The 15238-nt window shown below is 48.0% G+C and overlaps 1 protein-coding gene across 1 annotated transcript in view; it reads right to left on the bottom strand.

Moving 5' to 3' along the window:
* MYO5B (myosin VB) overlaps positions 1 to 15238 on the bottom strand; it is a 152707-nt gene that overhangs the window by 122699 nt on the left and 14770 nt on the right. The window lies entirely within an intron of this gene.

Genomic DNA, 15238 nt, shown 5'->3' with positions numbered 1-15238 from the left:
ACCAAAGCCAACTTCTTCAGTTGGAGACGAACCTGCAAACAGGCTTCAAGGCTCCAGAAAATGTTGCTTAGATACAACATTTAACCTTTTTAGCATCTCCAAAGTCCAGGCCACTCTTATGCCGCCAAGAGGAAATGCCAAAGGTGGACCCGTACAGCCCAGTAAAGTGTCCACAAAGGGACAAAATCCAAGAGCGAGCAGCACCGCTCACGCGTAACGAGATTATGGTGCTACTCAGAGTCACAACACCTCCTGCTAATGAGATTTAATTTGCTTTTACGATGCAGAGATAAACACCGTGCCCAGGCTGCGTAAAAGCATCCCCCCATGCCAAGCAAGTAATTGCTGCTGTGCTGAGACCTCCAATACTTGCTCTCAGCAGTTGGGATAAGCGCACTGCAGACCCAGCAGTAACACTGCAACCTCCATGCAGGGGCTTCCCTCACCCTCTACATCCACCTTTCTTTTAGCCAGAGCAGGTACCAGTTGTCCTGCTCATGGGGCTGGCCAGGGCATGGTCCTGAGAATAAGGAACCCAAAATTGCTCCATCCTTGCAAGGGATCACCTTGAGTCAGGCTTTTTTTGGCCAGACACAGTCCCATAAAGCCAGCCTGATGCTGGACTCAGCCAGCCAACACAGAGTCAACAGGAACCCTTCAACGATCACTTATTTATTAGCATTTTGGGGGGCATGTCCCCCCCCAACTCTTCCTGTTGATTGAAATAAGATTATATAAACTTCGTACACAAAACACAAGGCATTGGGGGAAATCACAGCAAATCCAAGCGACACCAGCACTGTAGCACCAAAGGTGGCTTTGTCCCTCATCTTAAAACCAAATCCCTGGCACACAACAGCCAAATAAAGCTCGGAGTGACCCAAGAGTTAAAGCAGCAGCAGCCATCTAACAGCCTGCTCTGCAGCTGAAAAGCAATAGATTTTTACATGTATTGTGTGTAATTATTTTTAGAGTTGCTCAATAGCTACAACAATGGGAACCCTTGGATGTTAATGTAGCTAAATAAACACATTGCCAGAAAAGCAGTTTTATCATGGAGGGGAAAAAAAAAAATAAAATAAACAGACTTTTCTCAGCACACCACCTCTAGCACCCCACAAGCCTTCAGTGCTTTCCCTGCCACGAGGAAGGGAGGCTGCCATGGGGAAGGGGACGGTTGGGGACCCCCCCGCTCAATCTCCCCTCCAGCAAGCAGCACTGCAAGAGATGTAACATCCCTGCAGCGTGGGCAGGAGCCCCATCTTTGGTTGGACCCTGAAACAAGGAGTAGGTGCAGCTGGCGACGCATCGCCCTGCTTTCCTCATCCCCTGGTACCTCGCCCCAGTTTCTCCAGGTTCCAACATTACAAGAAGGGCTTTATAGACCATTGCTGCAGCTCTCCTGCAAAATGCTTTGCCTGCCTTTTGATCCCCACTGCCATGGTTTCATCCAGTGCCAGCTCTCTCCTGGCAGAAGAGGATCTAGAAATGCCCGAAATAGCCAGGGATCAGGATGTACCCAGCTCAAGGCAGCCTCAAAAACAAGACATTGCTGGTCCTGGCTGGAGTCCTACAAATTCTCCACCTGCACACAGGGCTGGGCTGAGCCATAGGCCTGCCCGGACAGACAGATGCAGAGAGGGGCACATTGACCCCAAAGCAACACAAAAACCATGGTGGTGCTTGTGCACACTTTGGTGGATGAAATCTGGGTCCACCTCCAGCAGCAGTAAGAGGTCACGTCGGCGCCTCTCGGCAATTCATCACCAACAATGACCAGGAGCCATCCAACGCCTGGGTGAGATGTGGGAACTACTGGCAGAGGGCAGCAGCTCTCAGCATCCACCACCCAGGGATGGACTTACAACCTGGTGGTGAAAGACTTTGCCTCCCATCAGCCATCCCAACGACCAAACTACAGAATTTTAATAATAAACCTGATTCTCCAAGACTTTTGTGCATACATGTGTACGCAAGGGATCGCACAGCACAGAAGGCAGCAAGACGTGGGTGTTTGCAAGGTCGCAGGAGCCCTGGGGGTAACTCGTTCCCCGGCTGGGAGGTCCCGAATGCGATCATGGCCCCAGCATAAGCACTCCCCGCACCGAGCGCTTCCCATCCTGCTAAATAGCTGTGGGCTGTTAGAGTAGGCTGTTATGAATGCATTTCCCCCAGCATCTCTAATGCTGTCCTCTCATGCATGTGTACACACGTCCATAAAGGGGACCACCTTTTTTTTTTTTGTTGTTGCACATTTTTCACCATCCTCCCCTCCTTGCCGTGCTCCAGCGGAGATGCGAGCCCTCCAGGCAAGGCAGGCTGCTACACAAACCCGCATTCAACCCTTCCCTTTCACCCATAAATCCTCAAGTATGTCAAACCGTACAGCGCTGAAATAAAAGCGCTTTGTCATTTTTGGATCTTTACAAGGCGAGCTTTAATTAAAACCTGCTGAGGCTTGGAGGCAGCCCATGGTGGGGGCACGCTGGAGCACCACACTCGCATTACCTGCCTTTCCCACCTCCGACTTCTACAATCCGCTCCCAAAGCGGCTTCGCACACCGTACGTTTGCCAATTAAATTCATATAGACAAGAGCCACCAGGTCTCCAAAACCATGCCCTCAGGCAGGTACCCACCCGGGCAGGAGGAGAGCATCCCTGTGAACCTCTACTTCCATAATCTCACCTCTAGCATAATTATTCCTCTTTATGTGCCATGTCCTAGCTTTGCTAGCTTTAACAATCTCTTGATCTTCTGGAGGAGCTTGTTATGAAGGGAAAGGGCAGGTGGGTCTATCTCGAAGCACTGGGACCGTAGGTTTAGCCCGACTTCAGTCTCAGGAGACTCAACCCTGGGCAGATCACTTAACCTCCCAACACTCCAGTGTCTCCATCCAGGAAGGCAGAAAGAATAGAGTTTCTTTAATCCTCAAGGACACCTTTGAACAAGGTGTTAGCATTAATCAGAAAGAGCTTCGCATGCTCAGCCTCTCAAGAAAAGAAAAAAATCTAAAAAATTTGGTTTGTTTTTTTAAACCAGATTCCCCATAAACCAAAGAGATTCAGTGCTCTCGGAGCCTCTTGCATTATTCCACCCAGATTAAGCAGAAGCTTAATAAAGTCAATCCCCACCTCCTGATTTGATTTAGATTTTAGCAGGCTGCCGTTGCAGATGTAGATTAAAACCAACATTAAATTAGAAGAGCCAGGTTTTGTTTTGCTGTTTGAAAGCCCTCAGTGCCGGCCAAAGGCACTTCTAGCAAAGTCCAGGAGACGTGCTTGGTGGATGCTCCAGCACAGCAGGAAGGGATGGTGGTCCGCATGGAAGGAGTTACACCTCTGCATGGAAGGAGTATAATCTTCCATTAAATTAAGAAAAGAGTATAATCTTCCACTAAATTCAGAAAAACACGCTTAAAAATTAGCGCTCTCGGTTTAGTCTGAGCTGTTTGGTAGTTGCAACATTCTTCATGGCAAGCTGGAAGTCAGAAAATCCATCTTTATTATTATTGTTTTTTAATCCCCTGAGTTATTTCACACAGTAATATGAACAGCTGACCCTGGGAAGTTTTCATTGCTCCTGGATAAAGGGCACTTTTCCAAGGGCATCCTTCCAACGGGACTGCAGCCAGAGGGAGAGCACAGCAGAAAACCCACAATACTGGCGATACAATAGCACCGACCGCCTAGCAATTAGGAATTCAGTAATGAAGATTAAGATATAGTATCTCACAACCAAGGTTGAGAAAAAACATATGAAAGGACTTGAGTAGAAACCAGAGACAATGACGTGCACCTTAAAGTCAAAAGTGAACGCGCAAATGCCGACTAAGAACGAGGTGGAGATCGGGATAAAATATCTGTATATTTTAATTCACAAAGCAAGCACACTTCTACTTTTCGCCCTTCGCAGGGGGCTTATTGGCAACCTCATTATATACTGTTCAAAGAAATAACGTGGTCCAGTATTACTAAATGCTCTTGAAGAGGACAAAAGCACATACGAAAGGGGAAACAGCACGACAAGCTTCAGTCCTGGCTTCCCCAGGAATATTTACATTTATATATACACAGCATGTGAATGGTTAAGCAGCTTACTTTGAAACAGTCCAATAACTACCCTTCAGCTCTCACAAGCCACCTATTACTAAAATTAAAGTTTTCCCAAAGTTGGCTTTTCCTAAGAACAAAATACAAACTCTACCTTAAATTAAACTGGGTCATACCAGACAGCACAATTCAGGGTTTGAATGTCATTTTTCCCTATTTTTTTTTTTTTTTAAACCACTATCAAAGGTAACTCCACGGAGATAATTTAAAGAGGCTCTCACAGCAAAAAAACCCCAGAGGACTCTCCTACAGCCATCGTGGATGGATGCTAACACCATCCCCTTCCAGCTCTGCACTAAAGCAAACGAACTTGTCTTCATTAATTTGCACTGGGTGCGCAGTCCTGGGCTGAACTGGGGTCACGGCTGCATTTTTGCCCATCCGCTGCCATTACACCTACTGCAGCAGGATCCCACGTCCCCCGTGATTAACAGGGGGTTATTTACGGAGTTATTTAGCTGTGCTAAACACGCTTGTGCAAACCACCACGCTTGTCGGTGCTGGGAAAAGCCACCCAGATGGGTGCTCTTAGCAGGAGGGCATGGAAAGGCACTGGCACCAGGGCTTTCCTGGGCTCCTGCAGCCTTAAAAAATCCCTTCTGCCCCACTTGGCAGTGAGTCAGGAGAAAAATCTGCTTTGCCCATGACGCAGCAAGGCACAGGCGAGGTGCTCCAGCAGCCAGGCAAAAACCTCCCTCTTAAAGGACTTGTGGATCATTAACCTTTTTATTATTATTTACAATATTGAACATCAGGCCAGATGGCAAACCGTAATCCTTCTTTTCCCATCCTCCAAATGAGATTTTCATTCCGGGAGTGCTTTCTCCCTGGCCTGACAGACAAGCAAAGCCCATATTGAGGTCAGAGCTCCCCAAGCTGTGCCGTGACTCCGGGACCCGCTGACCCCTGCATCTCACCCCAGGCTGGATTCTCCGTTTGCTGCCGGGTACCACCGGCCAGCAAAGCCTCACAAGGCTCAGGAGGGGACGGCAGCGGGTTTCACCACTCGGTACAAAGTGGTCAGGGATGCTCCGGTGCTACACACTCCTCCAGTGCCTAACTTCAGCATCACCAGTACCCAATGTTGGGACACCATGCAAGAGCCCAGCATCCCCCAGCCTGGCCAGAGAGCATCCACCCGCAGCAAGGACCTCTACTAGGAAAAAACCCACTTCTTCCTCACCATAAAAACCCAAAAAGGCTGAAGTGAGAGGTCATGACTGGCAGATCAACATTTCAACACACAGCAAGGGACACGCATGACCCCAATATCATGCTCAAGGGGTAGGGCAAAACAAGATAATGTGTTTTACTTGTTAAAAAACATAGTTTTAAGCTACAGGATGTAAATGGTAACTTGCTGAGAGTGTTAAATGCAAAGGAAAAGACAGCAGCATGCTGCAGAAGCATCTTTAATTCCTCAACATGAGAACGAGCAATTTGTGCGTTTCCCAGGGCTGATAACAACGCACAAACCCAAACAGCCGAGCCAAGGCAGATGAGTGTAATCTACACTGTGCCTCATATTCCCCATCCTCCTCGTGCTATCAGCGCAGAGACGGACCCAGGGAAAGCACACAACTGCACACCCAGACCGTGCCCCTGTCAAGGTGGGGCTCCTAAATTTGGGAGAGTACAATTACCTGAAAGGGGGTTGCAGAGAGGTGGGTGTTGGTCTCTTCTCCCAAGTGACTAGCGGCAGAACAAGAGGAAATGGCCTCAAGTTGTGCCAGGGGAGGTTTAGACTGGATAGTAGGAAGAATTTCTTTACCGAGAGAGTGGTGGAGCACTGGAAGAGGCTGCCCAGGGAGGTGGTGGAGTCACCATCACTGGAGGTGTTCAAGGAACATGTGGATGAGGCACTGCAGGACATGGTTTAGTGGGCATGGTGGGGTTGGGGTGATGGTTGGACTTGATGATCTTACAGGTCTTTTCCAACCTTAATGATTCTGTGAGTATCTCTGCTCATCCCAGAGCACTGGCAGGAGCTGCTGGATTTGAGCTAGCAAAGCATGTGCTTTGCTGGTCCCTCCTCGGTACGGGGATATTTTCCTCCCCCCAAAGAGCTGTCACGCTGATGGATGGCTCCACGTCTCCCACCAGCACTAAATCTGCTCTATTTCTCTTTGCTCAATTTTATTCCCCTGCCCAAATTAATTCGGATGATGATTTGCATAAAGTGTCACAGCAGCTGAGCAGCACTCAGCTGCTCGGACAAGCGGCATCTGCAGCATTTAACCACTGGCTCGTCAGCAGCATTTTTAATGAAGCAGGGTTTAAAAGGCTTCAGTTCATCATTGCACCGGCCTCATCTCACCGACAGCAGAGGTAAAGCTGGCAGTGAGCAGAGCAGGGCTGCAGGCAAGCCCCGACACCAAGCACACCCCAGTATTTCTATCCTGAAGGCTTTGCTTTAATTAAATATTATTTCCAGGATGATTTCAAGGACTAATCAATAGTTTCACATGTAACTAACAGCCAACTCATGTTTTCCCATCCTCTCCCCTACCATTTCTTCTGCAGCATCTCAGCGGTGCTCGTTACTGCAGGCTTAATTAAGACTGACGGGTTCAGTGCCAAGGTCTCGGGCACACACACAGCCCTGCTCTTGCTGCAGCAATGGGCTGAAATGCAAAATCCCTCATTGCAATAAGTCATTAGAAGCTGAAAAAACAGGTAGAGCCCCAGGTGCTTTGGGACAGTGCAAACAAACCATTCAGTCTTAATTTTGGGGGAAAAGGAGTACCTCCTGGGCTGGGGAGCAATCCCCTTGTAGGCTGCGCGACCGGGATTTGCTCTGGGCAGTGCAACAACTCTTATATTTTTACTTTGCTTCTCTACTCTTTAAGAAACAACAAAACCAAACCTCTCTGCCACAGTCAACAAGACTTCACCCGCAGGGGATGTGCATTATCACTGCTAACGAACCATCTCACAGCAGCCCAAGATGTCACAGGAGGAGAGTTGTGCCTGTTTAATTGGAGCTGGCAGCACCTGGGGGTCTCGCTGCCTATCTCCTTCTGCAACGGTGCCTTTCCAGCCTCGCACCAGGTTGAGCACAGGAGCCCTTTGCCATCGGTTGCTCTGAAGCAGCCTGCGAGGATGCAGCCAGGAGCCTGATGAAATCACGGGGTACAAGGCAGGGCTGCCCCTCTGGATGTCTAAGCCTGGATTTAAAGCACATGCTCCGCTGGAGAACCTGCTACAAAGCCTAACAAAGCCCCTCCAAAACTTAATATTCACCAGCATTAGAGAGCTGCACCAAGAAACGCCAGCCACTGGCCTGCTGGGTGGGACACCTTTCTCCAGGTCCTGTCCCATCGAGCACCAGGAACAGGGGATCACCCACCATCCCAATGAGCCACAGCAAGTACCAAATTTCTCTTCTATCAGACATGGCTCAGCTCTACAAGATGCTCACCGTTTGCTCTACAAGACACTTACCATCACTGTCCAGTCTTTGCCACACCGCCAGAAAGAGGGATGCTCTGCAAACCCCCTAAATCACTGCAGAGTCCCCAGGGAAGCACAAGAAGTCTGGTGCTAAAGCCAAGCCAGATAATCGTGCACTTGACTTGCAGCTCCTCCTGGAAGAGCTGCAGGCATCAGGGCAGCAGCAGTTTGGAGCAGAGGGCTCAACACCCCCTTCCCAAGCATCTCCCCTGGGTCCAGCACCCATGGGATGCTCCCAGCCACACTCCAACACCACCCACCCGACCCAGCTCCTCCGGTGCTCGTTACCTTTTCTACCAAGTCATTGAATAAAAAATTGCCACACTACACAGGATCAAGACAAAATCCTAGAGCCAGTGTCTACGGGGAATCAGGATGAGACCCATGGTCCTAACTCAGCCATGTCACCAGCTTTTTTTATTCCAGTAAGGGTTACTGGGGTTTTACAGACTGGGTTTTTTTTCTTTTTTAATTAAAAACCCCATGCAGAGATCAAGCGTCTCCATAGTATGACTTTTACCAAACAGCCTGTCATATTGCAAAAGTTAAATCCTTGCAGGCTACTTTTGGCAAATCTCTGTTGATTGGCATTAGTTACCCTTCTCTGGCCTAATTCTCAATTAATCAAAACCTTGAGCAGTGCTGTGGTGTAATCTTGTCTTCGCAGTCCCCTTTTTTCCATCCGAACTCTATGTAAGCACCTTGATGAACATAGGTTCAATATATACCATATATATTTGATTATTAATAAAGTAATTAAAAACAGCCTTTGGATTTTAATTTAGCTAAAAATGACCTTTCACCCCAGGTTTTCCTCCATCTATAATGTAGCCTCATGATGCTTTAGGGAAACTCATAAGCATGTTCATTCCCCAGTGCAGTGACCACCCTCCATTAAATGATTTTATATTGAAATAATTCTGGCAGGAGCTGAGCTCAGCAGCACAGGGCAGGGTAGCCCTGGCCACAGGACACCAGGAATTTCAACTGGAAAAGTTAAAAACAGCGGCTGCTACTAGGCTGTAATTGCAGTGACACACGTGGCATTCACGGCGTCACAAGCATCTTCTGAAATTCGGGGTACGCGCCACCTCGCCTGCTGCTCGAGCGCTCAGCCATCCTCCCCACCAGGCACTGCCATGCCCCAACAGCACTACCAAAATCTACCTTTAATTGCAGAGCAACCTCTCCACCAGACTGGATTTTCAGCCTTATTAGGAAGAAGTAATTGGATTAATCAACCTATATAGTTATCCCTCACCTCTCCAGAACTCAGGTGTTAAAAATCCTCTTGGAGCATCACTCCATGCGTGCTTAATTCAAAGGGGGTTTGACCTATAGTTGTATTTATGGGGGGTTTCTTCAGCCCTTTTCTAAGCAGAGGGGTGTGCTGGAAAGACCTCCGGGCCACCTCTGCATCCTTTTCATTGCTAAGCAACTGAGGGAAGACAAATCCATTACAGAGGATTTAAGTAAGCAATGTTTTACCAGTTATACTTTAAAAATTCCAGCAATAAGGTTTGTTAGCAAAGAGACATTCGACGCCTGGAGAACGGCACCAGTGGTCAAGAGCAAAGCTGGAATAAATAAGTTTAATTAAAGTATTTGAAGTAGTGAACAAATATTCATACACCCCCATTTGCTTAGGAATGGGGGGCAGAGAAAGGGTCTCCTGGAGGGAAGGACTGCTCTTGCATTTCCATTTTATTGCAATAGTTTCCACGTCTTTGGGAACGTGACTTGCGCCCGACTCCGCTTCTCGCTTCTCCCAGGACTGTCCATGTGCCAGACCTCAAATGCACACTTGCATGATGAGTTACTCTATATTACTGTATACATTTTGTCTCTTCTCCCCAGCAAGACAGAGAAAATAAGCAAGATTTTGCAATCACTAAACTGAAATCCATTCAAAACACATCTCTGAGGAAACTCAAATTGAGGATGGTTTCCTTTTTCAATATGTAAGACGAACGGTACAGTACAGGTAGGCAGTCACCTATGTTTTCCTCCTTATAACTTCAGCTGTCCAGCTAAAATACTGAGATTATGGCTTTCCAGATCTTCCAGCACTGATACCCTGCAGCCTCTTATTTATAATCACACAGCAGCTCCCTGGAAAACCATCCCCTAAATCCCATATACGATTTTCTCTAACAAATGTAGGGGAGACGAAAGCTTAAATGAGGAAGGACGGAGGAAAAGACCATCTCTGTCAACCCCTGAATTTTGAAGCACAGGAGGAGATTTGGGAGGCGATGCCACTTTCAAAACAATGTTGTGTTCTGCAGGAAGGGCTCAATGAAGGAGATCAAAATGCAGAAGACTGCCCAAGTGGAGGAAGGGTTGCAAGAAGGGCAATTGCACCCATTTGAAATACAAAAAATAAATAAATAAAAATAACCACACCACCAAACGCATCTTTTCTAGCCTTCACCTTCTGGTTTGAATTTCTCCCCAGCTTGGCCACGTCCCCCGTGCTTTAGGCAAATCCAAGGTTATCTCTTCCCCTCGGAAGGGCGGATGCCCCAGCAGCACACAAACACACGCTCCCACGCAGATCAAACGTGGCCCTCGTAAAACATCCCAGTGTCCACACAGCAAAACACCCCAAACAGAAGGAGAAAATAAATTTATAAAAAGCTATTGCAGCCACCAGGTGCTGCTTGCTCCTTCCCCATCCCCAGAACAAAGCCACTCTGTGGTGTGTCTCTTGGATCGATGCACAGGACAACATCCACACCCCAACAGGAGATGCATTTACTCATTTAAACACCCCTCCCCACGTTACAGGAGCATTTCTTTTTTCCTCCCAAGCAGTTAAACGCTACCTCTGGGCACAGGCAGTGCTGAGCAGGCAGCGGGTGCAGAGTTTCAACGCAGGCAAGGCTCAGCTCCAGCTCTTCCCACCATCACCAGATCATCCCAGGGACATCCCAGCTATAGGATTTCCATCCCACTGCACATCCCCCAGCTCAGGCCCCAGGGGTTTTGCTCCAACACCAGGAAATCCAGTTCCTATCCCAGGGATGCCTTTCCCTTTGGGAAGGACATGCATCACACTTTGGCTGATGTCACTTGGCTTGAAGCCACCGGGTCCCACCAGCACAGCTTAAGGACTACGACCTGTTTCAAGCAAAACTAGTTAAACCCACTTGTACCACCCGAAGTTGGGGGAAAAAAAAGTATTATTAATTAGAAAAGCAGCAAAACAAATGAAAATACACCCTGAAGTTATACTGGTTTAAGAGTGCATGAAGAGAACTCCTGAGAGATGGAGAGTGGCTCACTCAAGTTAAGGCAAAACCGTAATTCAAATCCATCTCTACCAAACATTGCATTGCAACGTTTTTCTCTCTTCTAAGGAATGACTTCATGCTTCACTCGGTAGATGAAAAAAACAAGGGGGAAAAAAAATTAAACTGAAGGAACAGTTTATTCTGCTGTGAAAGCAAAGCTTTTGCAAACCGTGCTGCCAGTTCCCAGCTCATAACATACAAGCCCAAAAGTTTCTGCTCTTTCTGACAAGATATTCAGTCCCAAGACCCAAGTTCGCGCAAACCCCATGGGCCAGGGGCTGGATGGGGACACCTGAACTTGTGCAGCTACCTTCAGCCACCTCCATGGGCAAACTGGCACATGTGAAGCCCCAGACAACCCACAGCATCACTCACATTATGGGTTTGTTCCGCGGGACCTCCAAAGGCACTGAAGGGGGAATTAGTGGTTGTGCACATCCGTGCATGCAGCAGTGATTTAGGACCCTGCTCAGAAGGGATTAGGATCTACAAAAAGTAGAGAGATGCTGAAGCAACGCATGTCGCTTCACAGCTGCTCTTTCTTCCAGCTGCCCGCCCTTCCATCTCCGCCTTGGGCTAGAAGGTCTTTTCCCCTGTCCCACACTACGGGGAAATTGCACTCTGCTGCAAACTTTCAAAAAGGTATTTTTAGGTGCTTTCTTAAGGAAAAAAATAATAAAATAATCCCTGTTTGGATCATCGCATCTGGCCATCATTTATAGCCACCCAACCTGTGAAGTTCATATCACCATGTTGGTCCTGTGAAACGCCGAATTGCACAGGGCTGCCCACACACAGTGGGAAGTCAAGCAGTCATGGGGGACAAGGCGTGCTCCTCCCCACCGCCACAGCCCCCAAACCCCCCTCCATCCTTCTCAAACCTCATGTGCAGATCAGCAGAGACTTCTCTGCCTAATAGCTACCATGCAAAGAGTCCAAATTTGTATTTTGGGAACAGTTTCCAAAGTCTTTCGCATCCCCACCTTGACAATAGCAGCTTAATAGGACTCATTTCAAGTTCCACAGCAATAAGTCTTTGAAATCCCATTGACTTTCACAGTGTGGTGTGTCCACACCAGCTCCCTCCCAGCAGCTAATGGGAGAACAGGCTGCTGCAAGCCAAACGGCTGTCAACCCCACAGGCTGCAAGAAAAGAGATCACGCTCATCCCACTCCGCCTCAACAGCAACATTAAAATCAGAGAAATCGCTCAAATCCCTCAACATTATGTTGTTCACAGGTGTTTCTTGTTAAGCCATTGCTAGTGAGGCACCCAGCAGCGTCTTCAAGTGCACGCCATGTCCAGCCTTTCACTTCTGTCCAAATTTTGGATTTGCTGGATGAAGGCTCCTCATCCCATAAAATTCTCAGCATAAATGCGGATGTTCAACAGTTGAGTCAGAAGCGGTCATACCAACCTAAATAAAACCTCAAGCAACATTCAAGGCATGCAACATGATGCAGTAGGCTGTAATGCTTCTTTCCCCAGTCTATGAAATCTCTCGCATATATTCTTAGTCGGAGTTTTCTTCAACTACCTAAAACTTGCGCTTTGAAGCTCCGTTCCCCCACGTACCTGGTGCTAAATGATGCACAAATCCTGGAGCATTAAGCAAACGCCAGCGCAGGAGATGGCCTTGCAGGGCCTCGGTGTTGTTTGAAAGCCAAGGGCACAGGCACGCAACGATGGCACCAGAAAAGGGACTGCAGCTCCACAGGCTTCAGCAGCACGGCCAGCACTGGGAAGGTGCCCAGGAAAGATCCCATCAAGGCGTCATGTCTTTGGTGCCCATAAATAAAAGCAATACAGGTCTGTTTTGGAGGGACCAGCAGAACGTGCTCTTCCATATATGCAGAGTATAAATGACTCCTCCGTTCTTGGACAATTACAGTAAATTAGTAATTTAGATTAAAGAGATGCTGCTGCTGTTATCCCCAAGCCAAACGTGACCCACAGAGCTGAATTCCCAGAGCTTAGGAAACACAGAGTGAAAACTCCCAGAGCAACTTTAGCCCTGCTTCACACCCTGACTGCAAAGCTTTGAGGTATTTTAACCTTCCACTTGGACAGTTAAAGGCACTTTCTAACTTACTGCCCCAAATCAAGCCAGTTTGTCAGACATACAACCACAGGCACCTCTTGGCTGTAGAAGCATCCCGTGCTGTGATCCCATCTCCCGACCTACCGAGAAGTGAATTTCTGTTCATCGCGAACAAGCATCAAGCATGACCACGGGATTAAACTAAAATTCATGATCTGAACTTCAGCTATTCTCCATACACGCCAAAACTGCCTGGAGGAACTGAAAACAGTTCCCCCACCCCAGCTGGGTGTGGCTGGGGAGACAAGAGTCACTTCTTCTCTACCGCTTGCATCACACGGAAGTCACGCTTTCCTAGGTGACATCAGAAATAACCCAAGTATTATTATGCTTTGAGCACAATTATAAGCCTTTACTCAAGCAATAGGTATTTAACATGGAATACCAGCTAAACTCAGGGCAGTCCTTCAGTATAAATTCTGAGAAAAAGGGGTTTTTTTATTTTACATATATATGCATTTATAAAATGAAGCCACAAGAGTAGGAATCAGAATTTGGAGTCAATTTTTCATCAGCTTACCACTTCAGAAGAGCCATAACTCAAGCTTTCAGCTTTTCAGACTATCTCAGGAGGGCAGGCAGAGCTTGGGGACAATCATGGGGGACGGTGGCCTCACTAAGGCGGCACCAGGAACCTAACTGCAGAGCTACCCAAAGCTCAGCTAACAGATGAAAGTGGGTTTCCATCACATCCCAAACTTCTCCACTTGGCGCAACTCCCTCTTTCTCCTAAAGCCACAAAGGTATCACCAATAGCTATTTCCCCAGAAGTTTCAAAATATCAGATGCAAGTCTCAAGTTACCATAATTATTGGAATATAACTCATGAAAATAGGCATAGCAAACTCAGGTATGGGATGTTTAAGGAACAAAATAACCTCAAACCCACTGACTTGATAAATATAACAGCCACTGAGATTAATTTTTGATCACAGAAGTCATGCCCTTGCCTCTGCTCCTCCCAGGATGTTGAGATGAGCGGTGCATAGGTGCTTTCCAAACTTAAGACCATGCTTACCCTCTTCACCTCCTCCACCCACAGCCAAGCACCAACCAGTCTTGGCCACCAGTTTAGTTTTCCTCCTCCCCGCAGCACCTCTCACCCTGCCGCTCCCCAATAAGCCGGCTCTCCAGGCAAGGACAGTGGCAAGCCCTTATCAGAGCATTATTAAAGCTACTGCCAAAGCACAGCCTCCCTATTCCCAGCTACGGTGGAGATAAGACCCACTTTCAGTAAACAAACGGTACATTCAGAAATACGTTAGTAAGAGCAGAGACTCCAATGAGGGAAGAGCAGGTCCTATCAGAGCATCAGCGAGATGGATTCAACCGTAGAAATGCAAATATTTGCTTTCCCTTCCTCTCCCCTGTCCTCCCTGTATTGTATTTGCAAAACGGGGTCACTTCCAGATGCAAAGCTAAAGGATGTCCCCAGCATTAACTCCACCACGCTGGAAAGCCACATGCGAAGCAACCCTGCAGAGCAAAACCAGCTCAGCCCAATGCCCAGGGGACCTGCGGGTCACCTCCTTCTGCTTTTCCTTGACGCTTTCAATCATTCCCCTACGGAGGCAGTGCAAAAGTCCCCGTATTTCCACGCTTCCCCCGTTGCTGGCATTTCCAGACACGGCAATGCGGATCTGAGCTCCAGGCTAATGCCTTTCGGAGAAGCCACCTCAGTTGAAACACAACGCTGCCCAAGTCCTTGCAAGGTCTGCAAAGATAGCGCCGATGGCCACAGCAACGCAGGAGCAGGGGACAATGTGGCTGTCACCCGTGGGCACAGCATGGCCACGAACCAAGCTCATTTAGGCTGCCAGCGCTGATGTCCTGGTGAGAAACCCCGAGGGACTGGTTTTCACAACAGCTCTTTTCACAGGAAAGCAGTTTAACCTGTTTAAAGAGTATTTTAGCCCATTCTCAGAGGAGGTTTCCCCTCCGTTGGCTACCAGCCAAGCAGCATCAACAGGGGAGGCTTCATTTGGAAAAGAAACAACCAAACCTCAGCACCCCTACCGCCCGTTTCCAGCCAGAAATACCGGCTGGGAAAGCTCACGAGCTGGGATTTCCCTGCTCCTCTGACACTTCTGAACTCCCTTCAGGATTTGCACACACAGGAGAAAGACCACATCTTGTTTTGCACTGACACCGGGGAAGACAAGTTTCAAATCTCTCCCCGTCAGGAAATATAAGGATAGGGGCTGCTCCAGTAGCTAGACAGACTACCGCAGTTAAATTTTATCTTCAGTCCTAACGTATGATTTATCACAGAATCA

Source organism: Gavia stellata, chromosome Z, assembly GCF_030936135.1.
Source record: "Gavia stellata isolate bGavSte3 chromosome Z, bGavSte3.hap2, whole genome shotgun sequence".
NCBI lineage: Eukaryota > Metazoa > Chordata > Aves > Gaviiformes > Gaviidae > Gavia > Gavia stellata.
The sequence above is the reverse complement of the archived record's forward strand: the minus strand, read 5'-3'. Positions and strand labels throughout refer to the sequence as shown.